This window comes from Symphalangus syndactylus, chromosome 18, assembly GCF_028878055.3.
Source record: "Symphalangus syndactylus isolate Jambi chromosome 18, NHGRI_mSymSyn1-v2.1_pri, whole genome shotgun sequence".
Lineage (NCBI taxonomy): Eukaryota > Metazoa > Chordata > Mammalia > Primates > Hylobatidae > Symphalangus > Symphalangus syndactylus.
The window spans coordinates 57042385-57054698 of NC_072440.2; the positions used below are offsets into that span (position 1 = coordinate 57042385).

Here is a 12314-nt window from a genome sequence, read left to right on the forward strand (position 1 = left end):
TTTTCCAAACCTAGGCATCATCTTAGATTCTGCTCTAATCGGGAGCCTGTCAATTACTCTGCCCAAAATCTCTCTGGAATCCTCCTTCTTTCTCCCTCCCCACTGCACTCCTGAGCTCAGGCCCTCATTATTCCCTGGACTGAGACTAACTTCCTTCCTCCGAAATCCCCTTTGTATAATTACAATTCCTGTCTGGTTCCTGTAAGTTACTTTACTGAAACACACATCTCATATAAATTCCACGCCTAAAGACCCTCTGCAGCGTTTCAGGACCTGCAGGTGAAGGGGGCTTTCAAGACACTCCCCATGCCTTTCCCACCTCCCGCTCCAAGCCCACCTCTTGCCTCCCTACGAGCCCAACACTGCTCTAGCGATCATTCCTAGAACTCTTCAGACACATCTATGCCCTATGCAGGCTTTCAGGCACCTGCTGTGCCAGGATGCTCCTAGGGCCATCTCCCGTCTCGGCCATCTCCCGTCTTATCCTTCAAGTTCTGGTTCAGAGGTCATCTATTTGATGAAACCTGAGCTGCCCCCTCCTCCCACTCAGAAGTCATCCCCTGCCTCTCTCTGACCCCAGGCACTTTCACCGCCACTCCTTACACCACAAGGTCCCTGCCCCACCTTCCTGGCATCAGGCTGCGGCACCCAACGCAAGCGCGTGCAACCAGTCATTAAGCGGCCGCCCCGTTTCCTTCCATTTAACCTTGCTGCGTCGAACACATCATGCACCCTCTTCATCTCAACAATGGGAAGAAAGAGTTCCAGGGCTATGACGTGCCAGGCCCAAAGCCACCGTGCGGGGCAGAGCTGGGACCTAGGCCTTCCAATTGGAAATCTTATTTGTGCGCAGCACTGAACGCGCGGGTCGGCAGTGAGGACCCCAGGGGTCCGGGGTTGAGGGGGCTGTGCCAGCTGCTTCCGCACCATGGCCACCCTGCTCATGAGGACTCAAGTCCGTGCATTTGCTGAGCATTTGGTCTCCTTCCACACTCGGTTGACTAGAACCATCTCTCCTTCCCGCAGCTGATACGACAACTTGGGGGGCAGTTGCTGTCTAGTGATCCCCACGTCGGAGCGGAAGCCCGCGCCGCCACACACGCACCACGCACGCCGCGCACATGCGCAGCCCTCGCTCTCGCACGCAACTCGCGGCCACCTAGCCTAGTGGCGGCTGCCCCGCGTCCTGGCTGAGGGATGGCGGGACCCCAGGCGGCTGGAGTGGCGAAAGTTGACCGCCCCCGTCTTTTCTGCCCCGTGGGTGGCTACTGCGTGCCCCCAAGTAACCCAGAGGTTGAGGGCCCCCCAGTACGCGGCGGCCTGGGGTCAGGATGCGGGACTCCCCTCCACCGCCATGATCTCGCAGTGTGGGGGAGCGCTCAGGGACAGAGATGAGGCCCAAGATGTGTGCCTTCTCCTTGCTCCTGACCGCTGACTTCGTTATTCCAAATACGCAGCCGAAACCACAGCTCTTGCAGGTGCAGCTTTTCTCTGCCTCTCCTATGTGGAAAGCAGCGCAGCGTGGACTCCAGCCAAACTCCCCGGGTTGGATTGCAGCTCTCTGGCTCTCTGTCCCTGTGAGCTTGGGCAATTTACCTCCTCTATGTCTCAGTTTCCTCAGCTGTGCAAAGGGGTTGCTGATCCTACTTAACGGGGTGGGTTGTTGTGAAGAGGAAATGAGTTAACATAACTAGAGAAGGAGACTGGTGCCTGGCAAGCACTACGTGAGTGTTTTGATGTTATTATTGCTGTTTTTATTAGAGCTGTGTGTAACGGGACGTTTAATGAGCCTTTTCCTGTTACCCTGGAATTAGTGAGTCAGGGCACAAAGGTGAGTACCCAGAGGCATTCAGTATCCCACACTATAAAGGCAGCACAACATAGAAGCACCCAGAGCTTATTGTTAGAGGGCTGAAGAGCCACCCAGCCCTGCCATTCCAAACCACCACCACCACCCTACCCTCAGGCTTACATAACTGGGCAACAGGGGAGGGATGGGGTGGGAGGAAGGGTAGGAGTTTCCCTAAGCAGCCTCCTGGGTGCAGAAATAAGGGTGCTGTGCTATTACTAAAGCCAACAGGGTGTAGCTCAAAGAGAGTTACCATAATGACTTCAGATGCTTAAAAAAGAGAGGCTGGCATCTTCCCTGATTGGATGTCTTGGACATCCAATCACACTTGGACAGTGTGAGCTTGCTAGACTGCCTTTATACCTGGCTTTGAAGAAATCTAGAAAACTCAGAGACCTCTGGGCAGAGGTCTTCAGGGGGCTTGCCTGTCATTGCTTGTGCTGTCCAATGCCAGACCCCATCCACTAGGCCAGAGGCTGTGGAGCAAGCAGCAATAGGGAGTAACACTGATGGCAAAGCTAGTTGGAGCTGGGAGTGAAGGAGGTTGAGCTAGAGCTCATTTCCCATATCAGAACACTGTATACTGAGGATACCCTGCAGAGCCTTTGGAAAAACTAAAATGAACTCCCCATGAAAGAAGGTCAGTGGGGCTGGGCGCGGTGGCTCACACCTGTAATCCCAACACTTTGGGAGGCCGAGGCAGGCGGATTATGAGGTCAGGAGTTCAAGACCAGCCTGACCGACATGGTAGAACCCCGTCTCTACTAAAAATACAAAAATTAGCCAGGCGTGGTGGCACTTGCCTGTAATCCTATCTACTCAGGAGGCTGAGGCAGGAGAATTGCTTGAACCCGGGAGGCAGAGGTTGCAGTGAGCCGAGATCACATCATTGCACTCCAGCCTGGGTGACAGAGCGAGACTCCATCTCAAAAAAAAAAAAAAAAAAGTGTACAGACTGGCCTCACAGAGATCAAAAACAGCTAGTTAGAGAACTTAAGTTATCTGATTTTAACAGTTTAGGGAGGGATTAGATCAAGAGGACTCCAACTTCATGAATAGATTAGTGCCCTTATAAAAGGGCCTGAAGGAACCAGCTAGCCCTTTTATGCCTTTCCATCTCTTTCACCGTGAGTACACAGTGTTCATTTCCTCAAGAGGACACAACAAGGCACCATCTTGGAAGCAGAGAGCGAGCCATCACTGGACACCAAACCTGCAGGTGCCTTGATCTTGGACTTCCCAGCCTCTATAATTGTAAGTGATGAATTTGTTGTTTACAAATTATCCAGTTTCAGGTATTTTGTTATAGAAGCACAAACAAAGACACATAATTTTAAAAATTGATTAATCGTACTGCATCAAATTTTAAACTTTGACCACTTCAGAAGACACTATTAGACCAGTGGTTGGTTGCCAGGGGTTGCATTTGAGGGGAGGGGATTGACTAGAAGACGGTATAGGGAAATTTTGGGAAGGTGATGGGAAAATTCTGTATCTTGATTGTAGTGGTAGAATTCACAGAACTCTGCCTAAAAAAGGTGAGTGTTATTAAATGTAAATTATACTTCAATAAACCCAGAGAAAATTAATTTTTAATAAGACCTCATTTAGACAATGAAAGACAAGCTACAGACTAGGAGAATATCTAAACACATATCTCATAAAGTATTTTTACTCAGAATACATAAAGAACTCATTTGGCTCTATAAGAAAATTACAAACAGGCTGAATGCAGTGTCTTAGCATTTCGGGAGGCCGAGGTGGGCAGATCGCTTGAGCCCAGGAGTTTGAGACCAGCTTGGGTAACATGGCAAAACCCCATCTCTACAAAAAATAAAAAACAAAGAAGTTAGCCAGGTCTGGTGGTGCATGCCTGTAGTCCCAGCTGCTTGGGAGACTGAAGTGGGAGAGTCACCTGAGTCCAGGAGGTAAAGGTTGCAGTGAGCTGTGATTGCACCACTGCACTCCGGCTGAGTGACAAAGTGAGACCCAGTCTCGACAGATAGATAGATAGATAGATAGATAGATAGATAGATAGATAGACAGATAGATAGATTTACAAACAAAATAATATTTCAGCAAAGAAGAAATACAATACAGATGACACATAAGTACATGAAGGATGCTTGGCCATCATCTGTTGTTAGGGAAACACGAAACCACCAGTGAGACATCACTAAACCAGGACACGTCCACTTGAATGACCCAAATTAAAAAGACTAACAATAGCAAGTGTTGATGAAGATGTGGAGCAACTAGAATTCTCACACATAGCGGGCAGGAATGAATGCAAAATTATTAGGCCAATTTGGAAAACATTTTAGTAATTTCTCATGAAGTTGTAACTGCTTAACCATTAAGCTTAGCAATCCTACTGCTAGATACTTAGCCCAAAGACATGGAAACATGTCCCCACAAGACTTACCTGTAGCAAAATGTTCATAGAAGCATTATTAATAATAGTCAAAAAGTGGAGGCCGGGCGCAATGGCTCATGCCTGTAATCCCAGCACTTTGGGAGGCCAAGGCGGGCAGATCACCTGAGGTCAGGAGTTCGAGACCAGCCTGGCCAACATGGTGAAACCCGTCTCTACTGAAAATACAAAAATTAGCTGAGCATGGTGGTGTGTGCCTGTAATCCCAGATACTTGGGAGGCTGAGGCAAGAGAATCGCTTGAACCGAGGAGACAGAGGTTGCAGTGAGCCGAGATCACACCACTGCACTCCAGCCTGGGTGACAGAGCGAGACTCCGTCTCAAACAAACAAACAAACAAACAAACAAAAAAAGTGGAACAGGTAGATGCATACAGTGGAATAACAGTTGGCAGAATAAAGGAACAGACTGCTGCTGCATGCAGCAAGAAGGAGTCTCACATTTGTCAGGCTCAGCAGGAGAAGCCAGACACCAAGGGCTGCGTACTGTGAAATTCTAGAAAGGCAACACTGTGGTGAGAGAAAGCAGATGAGTACTTAGGGGCTAGGTGTTGGGGGAAAGGATTGACTGCATGGAGCACAAAGTGGGCTCAGCAGTGAAAATATTTTGTATCATAATTGTGGTAGTTATTTGTCAAAAATCGAATTGTGTGCTTAAAATCGGTGAACTTTGTTGTAAGTAAAGTATACCTCAATTTAAAAAAATATTAAATTACTGTGAGCCTGAGAAAAATACAGCCAGTGTACCCTGTACATGGAAAGACTTTTGCCCTTTTCCCTAATTCATTCTCCGTGACCTGACATCAGAGAAGGGAGACCCTAAGGAGAGTGGTGGGAATTCAGAGGCAGCACATCCCACCTGTTCTCGTAAAGTGTCCTAAGCCATAAACCCATGTGGTGATGGGAGTGGGCAAAGGCTTACCTTGTATTTGAGATTGAACTAGCTAGACTTTGAATAACTGCTTGGGAACTTATGGGATCTGCCCAAAGTATTGTTAAGGGAAATATGGGAAATTTGACAGAGATTCATTGAAGGTAGCAATTAGAGAAAGTAATTTATACCTCCTGAGATGAGATAGCTCAGTAATTTGCATTTATCATTAAATTAGTGTAACAAAGCCTCCACAGAGCATGTGGACACAGTACTGTATTTTCCAAATATATATAAATGCCATTGCAGTTAATAAAATACAGACTCAGCTGAGTGTGGTGGCTCACGCCTGTAATCCCAGCACTTTGGGAGGCCAGGCAGGTGGATCACGACGTCAGGAGATGAAGACCATCCTGGCTAAGACGGTGAAACCCCATCTCTGCTAAAAATACAAAAAATTAGCTGGGTGTGGTGGCGGGCTCCTGTAGTCCCAGCTACTCGGGAGGCTGAGGCAGGAGAATCACTTGAAACGGGGAGGCAGAGGTTGCAGTGAGCCAAGATCACACCATTGCACTCCAGCCTGGGCAACAAGAGTGAAACTCCATCTCAAAAAAAAAAAAAAAAGTTTAACAAAGTCAGGATACCCTTTAGTGATAAAAATCATGCAACAAACTAGGAATAGGAGGGAACTCGCACAGTCTGATAAAGGGAATCTATGAAAACCCCACAGCTAACATCATACTTAATGGTAAAAAACTGAAAGCCTTCCCCCTGAGATTAGGAACAAGACAAAGATGGCCACTCTTGCCACTTACTTAACATTGTACTAGAAATCCTAGGCAGGGCAACTAGACAAGAAAAAATAACAAAAAGCCATCTAGATTGGAGAGAAAGAAGTAAAACTCCATTTGCAGATGACATGATCTTGTATAAAGAATACCCTAAAGAAGCTGGGTGTGGTGGCTTATGCCTTTAATACCAGCACTTTGGGAGGTTGAGGTGGGTGGATTGCTTGAGCCCAGGAGTTCAAGACCAGCCCAGGCAACCTGGCAAAACCCCATCTTTACAAAAAATTAGCTGGGCATGGTGGCACACACCTGTAGTTCTAGCTACTCAGGAGACTGAGGTGGGAGGATCACCTGAGCCTGGAAGATTAAGGCCACAGTGAGCCATGATCATGCCACTGCACTCCAGCCTGGGTGGCAGAGCGAGACCCTGTCAAAACAAAACAAAACCCTAAAGAATCTGCACAAAAACTGGTAGAGCTAATAAGTGAGTTAAGTAAAGTTGCAGGATACAAGATTAATATACAAAACCAGTCGCATTTCTATCTACTGGCAATGAACAATTTGAAAATCAAATTAAGAAAATATAGCATCAAAAGAATACTCTTGAAATACTTAGAAATAAATTTAATTAAAGAAGTGCAAGGCTGCTATACAAAAACTACAAGACATTGTTGAAAGAAAATGGAAAGATATTCTATATTCGTGGACTAGAAAACTTAACATTAAGATCTTCAGATTTAATGCAATACCTATCAAAGTTTCAACTGCTTTTTTTTTTTTTCCAGAAATGGACAAGCTGATTCTAAAATTCATATGGAACTGCAAGGGACACAGAAGAACCGAAGCAGTCTTGGACAAGAACAATGTTAGAAGACTCACTTCTCCATTTCAAAACTTACTACAAAACTATAGTAATTGGCCCGGTGCGGTGGCTCACGCCTGTAATCCCAGCACTTTGGGAGGCCAAGGTGGGCAGATCACTTGAGGTCAGGAGTTTGAAACCAGCCTGGCCAACATGGTGAAACCCCATCTCAACTAAAAAGACAAAAAAATTAGCTGGACATGGTGGTGGGTGCCTATAATCCCAGCTACTCAGGAGGCTGAGGCAGAAGAGTGGCATGAACCTGGGAGGCAGAGGTTGCAGTGAGCCGAGATCACACCATTACACTCCAACCTGGGCAACAGAGCGAGACTCTGTCTCAAAAAAAAAAAAAAAAAGAGTTCATAACAGCACTATTCACAATAGCCCAAAAATGGAAACAACACAGACGACCACCAACAGATAAATGGATAAACAGAATAAAGGGATATTATTTAGCATCACGGATAATGAGGTGTTGAATGAGGCTACGGCGCAGATGAACCTGGAAACACTGTGCAAAGGGAAAGATGCCCGACACAAAAGCCCACATGCCGTGTGATTCCACTTCTAGGAAATGTCCAGAACAGGCAAATCCACAAAGACAGGAAGTAGATTGGTGGATACCTAGGGCATGGGGTGGGGAGAAGTGGGGAATAACTGCCAGCAGATTTGCGGTTTCTCTTGGGGAAGAGGAAATGTTCTGGAATTACATCGTGGCGATGCATGTACAGCATAGTGAATATACTAAAGCCACTGAAGTATAAACTTTAAAATGATTAATTTTATGTTATGTGAATTGTATCTCAATAAAAAATGTTTTAAAAAGGAAAGAAACAGCCGGGCATGGTGGCTCATGCCTATAATCCCAGCACTTTGGGAGGCTGAGGTGGGAGGATCACTTGAGGCCAGGAGTTCTAAACTAGCCTGGGTGACCATAGCACGACCTCGTCTCTACAAAAGAAAAATTTAAAAATTCACCAGGTTTGGTGGCACGTGCTTGTAGTCCAAGCTACTCAGGAGGCTGAGGGAGGAGGATCGCTTGAGCTCAGGAGTTTGAGACTGCAGTGAGCTATGATTACACCACTGCACTGCAGCCTGGGTGACAGAGTGACACCCTGTCTAAAAAAAAAACAAAAGGAAAAAAATCCAACTAGAATGGTCTTAATATAGCAATTTATTGGCTCATGCCAGTGGATGTTCAGAGGTAAGGCAGGCTCCAGGGCTGTTCAGCTTACAGGCTCTACAGAATCATCATAGAGGCTGGGCACAGTGGCTCATGCCTGTATTCCAGCACTTTTGGAAGGCTGAGGTAGGCAGATCACCTGAGGTCAGGAGTTCAAGACCAGCCTGGCCAACATGGTGAAACCCCATCTCTACTAAAAATACAAAAATTAGCTGGGGCCAGGCGCAGTAGCTCACACCTGTAATCACAGCACTTTGGGAGCCTGAGGCGGGCGGATCACCTGAGGTCAGGAGTTTGAGACCAGCCTGGCAACATGGTGAAACCCCGTCTCTACTAAAAATACAAAAAAATTAGCTGGGCATGGTGGTGGGCGCTTGCAGTCCCAGCTACTTGGGAGACTGAGGCAGGAGAATCGCTCGAACCCAAGAGGCAGAGGTTGCAGTGAGCCGAGATCGTACCATTGCACTCCAGCCTGGGCTACAAGAGCAAAACTCTGTCTCAAAAAACAAACAAACAAACAAAAACTGTCATAGAGACCCGAGTACCTTCCATTGCTCCACCCCTCAGCTTTATCCTAAGGCTGGTTCCCTTAGTGATGGAAGGATGGCTGCCAAGCGATAGGAGTGCGGAGTTTCCCTCTTCGTTTGTTGCTAGGAGGCATTTTTTCACATGGCTGTATCTTGAAAATAAGGACCCTGGTCCCAGAAGCCCCAGCAATCTTGCACTGGCCAATTGCTGGCCCACATAGGGTCACATATGCATTCTGAGTCCATCTCCCGCACTAAAGGAAATGCGTACCCAGTAGGCTAGGGCCTAACCTCTAAACCAATCATTGTCAGAGCAGTGGAGATGCTGTGATTTCAGGGACTAGTGACACCAGTGACTCGGGTCAGTCCAACAAGCCACCTAGTGGAGCCTGGACCTGCCCCAGACCTCTATTGCTGTAGATATTTTATGACGGCCCCCACTGTGCAAGATGAAGAAATCTTCCTGCTCTACCTCCCCGTTTCCATCAGCTTTACTATTATTTCACATCATCAAGATTGCTTACGTTTGCCTTTGTTCTCGCATTACTATCTCTCATCTGGGACTTCCTGGTTGACAGGGTGGCAAGCTTGGGCTTCCTTTATGGTCATTTTGGCCTGCTGATCCTGGGGTCTCTGGCCCTGTGTTCGGAGGTGGCTGTGGGATGTGGGGGGGGTCCCATCCCAGGGCAGACTTCTTTGTAGGGTGCGTGTAATGGCTGCACTCCAAACACCCCAAACCTCAGTGGCCTGAAACAGCAACAGTCATTTCTGTCATCTCATGGCTCTGGGGTTGACCGGGCTCACCTGGGTGGTTCTTGCTCAGATAGTCACAGAGGCTGGGGTTGCTTGGAAAACTCTTTCCCTCTATCTGGTAGTTGATGCTGGCTGCCAGCTGGAACATCTACATGTGGCCTCTAAGTCTGGTCTGAGTTGCTCACAACATGGCGACTGGGCTCCAAGAGTGAGCCACTAAAGAGGACGAGGAGCAAGTTGTATCACCTCTTAGGATCTAGGCTTGAAGTCACATAGCATCATTTCTGTCACAACCTTCCCAGGTGCAAGGAGAGGGTATATAGACCCCAGCTTTTGATGGGGAGCACATCAGCATTGTATCATAAGAGCAGCACGTGCTTGTACACCCATGTTCATGGCACCATCATTTGCAATAGCCAATACAACTGTATTTTTAAAAACATTTTTTGAGGCAGTCTCACTATCACCCAGACTCAAGTGCAGTGGTGCGATCACTGCTCACTGCAGCCTCAACTTCCCAGGCTCAAGCCATCCTCCCACTGCAGCCTCCCAAGTAGCTGGGACTACAGGCATGCATCATCATGCCTGGCCAGTTTTTTTTGTAGAGATGGGGTCTTGCTATGTTGCCCAGGCTGCTCCTGAATTCGTGGGCTCAAGTGATCCTCCCACCTTGGTCTCTCAAAGTGTTGAGATTACAGGTGCGAGCTACCATCCCTGGCCCCAAGTGGACTTTTGGTTGATGAATGGATAAAAAAATGTAATATAACCATATAGGGGAATTTTACTCAGCCTTAAAAAGGAATGAAGGGGCCAGGCACAGTGGCTCATGCCTGTAATTTGGGAGGTTGAGGCAGGTGGATCACCTGACCTCAGAAGTTCAAGACCAGCCTGGCCAACATGGCGAAACCCCATCTCTACTAAAAATACAAAAATTAGCCGGGTGTGGTGGCAGGCGCTGTAATCCCAGCTACTCAGGAGGCTGAGGTAGGAGAATCACTTGAACCTGGGGGGCAGAGGTTGCAGTGAGCAGAGATCACCCCACTTCACTTCAGCCTGGGTGTAAGAGGAGAACTCTGTCTCGAAAAAAAAAAAAAAATTGAATGAAGGGCCAGGCATGGTGTCTCACGCCTGTAATCCCAGCATTCTAAGAAGCAGAGGCAGGTGGATGCTTGAGCCCAGTAGTTTGAGACCAGCCCAGGCAACATGGCAAAACTTTGTCTACAAAAAATACAAAAAAATTAGCAAGGCATGGTGGCGTGCACACATAGTCCCAACTACTCGGGAGGCTGAGGTGGGAGGATTGATTGAACCTGGGAGGTTAAGGCTGCAGTGAGCCATGATCAGGCCACTGCACTCCAGCCTGGGTGACAGAGCCAGATCCAGTCTCAACAACAACAACAACAAAAAGGCTGAGTGTGGTGTCTCACGCCTGTATCATCCCAGCACTTTGGGAGGCCAAGGTGGGTGGATCATTCGAGGTCAGGAGTTTGAGACCTGGCCAACATGGAGAAACCCCATCTCTACGAAAAAAAAAAAAAAAGCCCGGTATGGTGGCGCACGCCTGTAGTCTCAGCTACTCGGGAGGCTGAGGCAGAAGAATTGCTTGAACCTGGGAGGTGGGGGTTGCAGTGAGCTGAGACTGCACCACTGCACTCCAGCCTGGGCAACAGAGTGAGACTGTCTCAAAAAAAAAAAAATGCATGAAGTACTGATACATGCTACAAAATATATGAACTTTGAACTTTGAGGCCATTACGCTTAGTGAAACAAGTCAGTCACAAAACGGCAAATACCTCATGTATGATTCCACTTACATGAAGTACCTAGAGTAGTCAAATTCATAGAGATAGAGAGTAGATATGGGGAGGTAGTGTTTGGTGGGTATGGAGTATCAGTTTTACAAGATGAAAAGAGTTCTGGAGATGGGCGGTGGTGATGGCTGCACAACAATGTGAATGTACCTATTGCTACTGAACTGCATACTGAAAATGGTTAAGATGAGGCTGGGTGCGATGGCTCATGCGTGTAATCCCAGCACTTTGGGAGGCTGAGGCAGGTGGATCATTTGAGGTCAGGAGTTCGAGACCAGCCTGGTCAGCGTGGTGAAATCCTGTCTCTACTAAAAATACAAAATTAGCTGGGTGTGGTGGTGTGCACCTGTAATGACAGCTACTAGGGAGGCTGAGGCAGGAGAATTGCTTAAATCCAGGAGGTGGAGGCTGTAGTGAACCAAGATCGCGCCACTGCACTGCAGCCTGGGCGACAGAGCAAAACTCCATTAAAAAAAAAAAAGTAAAGTGCATGTCACGTATATTTTACCACATTCTTATTTTAGACACAGGATCTCACTCAGGAGTGCAATGACGCAATCATAGCTCACTGCAGCCTTGACCTTGTGGCTCAAGTGATCCTCCTGCCTCAGCCTCCTGAATACCTGGGACTACAGACATGTGCCACCACACCTGGCTAATGAAAAAAATGTGTTTTTTGTTGTTGCTGTTTGGTAGAGATAGGGTCTTGCTAAATTGCCCACGCTAGTCTCAAACTCCTAACCTCAAGTGATCCACCTGCCTTGGCCTCCCAAAGTGCTGGGATCACAGGCATGAGCCAACGCGCCTGGCCTCATCTTAACCATTTTCAGTATGCAGCTCAGTAGCAATAGTATATTCACATTGTTGTACGGCCATCACCACCACCCACAATTCTTTAAAAAGTAAAATGAAAAAGAGAATATCCAGCGGGTGTTATCTTTGAATGTCTCTACATTTGGTGGCATCTTTGGAAAATACAATCTGCCACAGAATCATACAATAGACAGTTCAGGGGCTTGTGCCTCTCACCCGCTGTTACCTTTATAAAATTCATACAAGCTGTGTGTTGCTCTACATTGCATGTATCCCACTGTGTGAATATACCACAATGCATTCATCCAGCCTATTGTTGATGGACACTTGTTAGCACTATTAAGGGATTAAGGGCAATGCTCCCATGGATATTCTCATACCACTGCTCTGGCACACAAAGGTCCTTGTTTTCTGGCTCATGGGC

General features: G+C 47.3%; 1 long non-coding RNA gene across 1 annotated transcript; it reads left to right on the forward strand.

The window, feature by feature from the left end:
- The first annotated feature begins 974 nt into the window (after positions 1-974).
- LOC134733459 (uncharacterized) lies at positions 975-7549 on the forward strand. Its single transcript, XR_010116922.1, has 3 exons — positions 975-1577; positions 2989-3103; positions 6727-7549. It is a non-coding gene; the product is annotated as an uncharacterized lncRNA (long non-coding RNA).
- The last annotated feature ends 4765 nt before the right edge of the window (positions 7550-12314 follow it).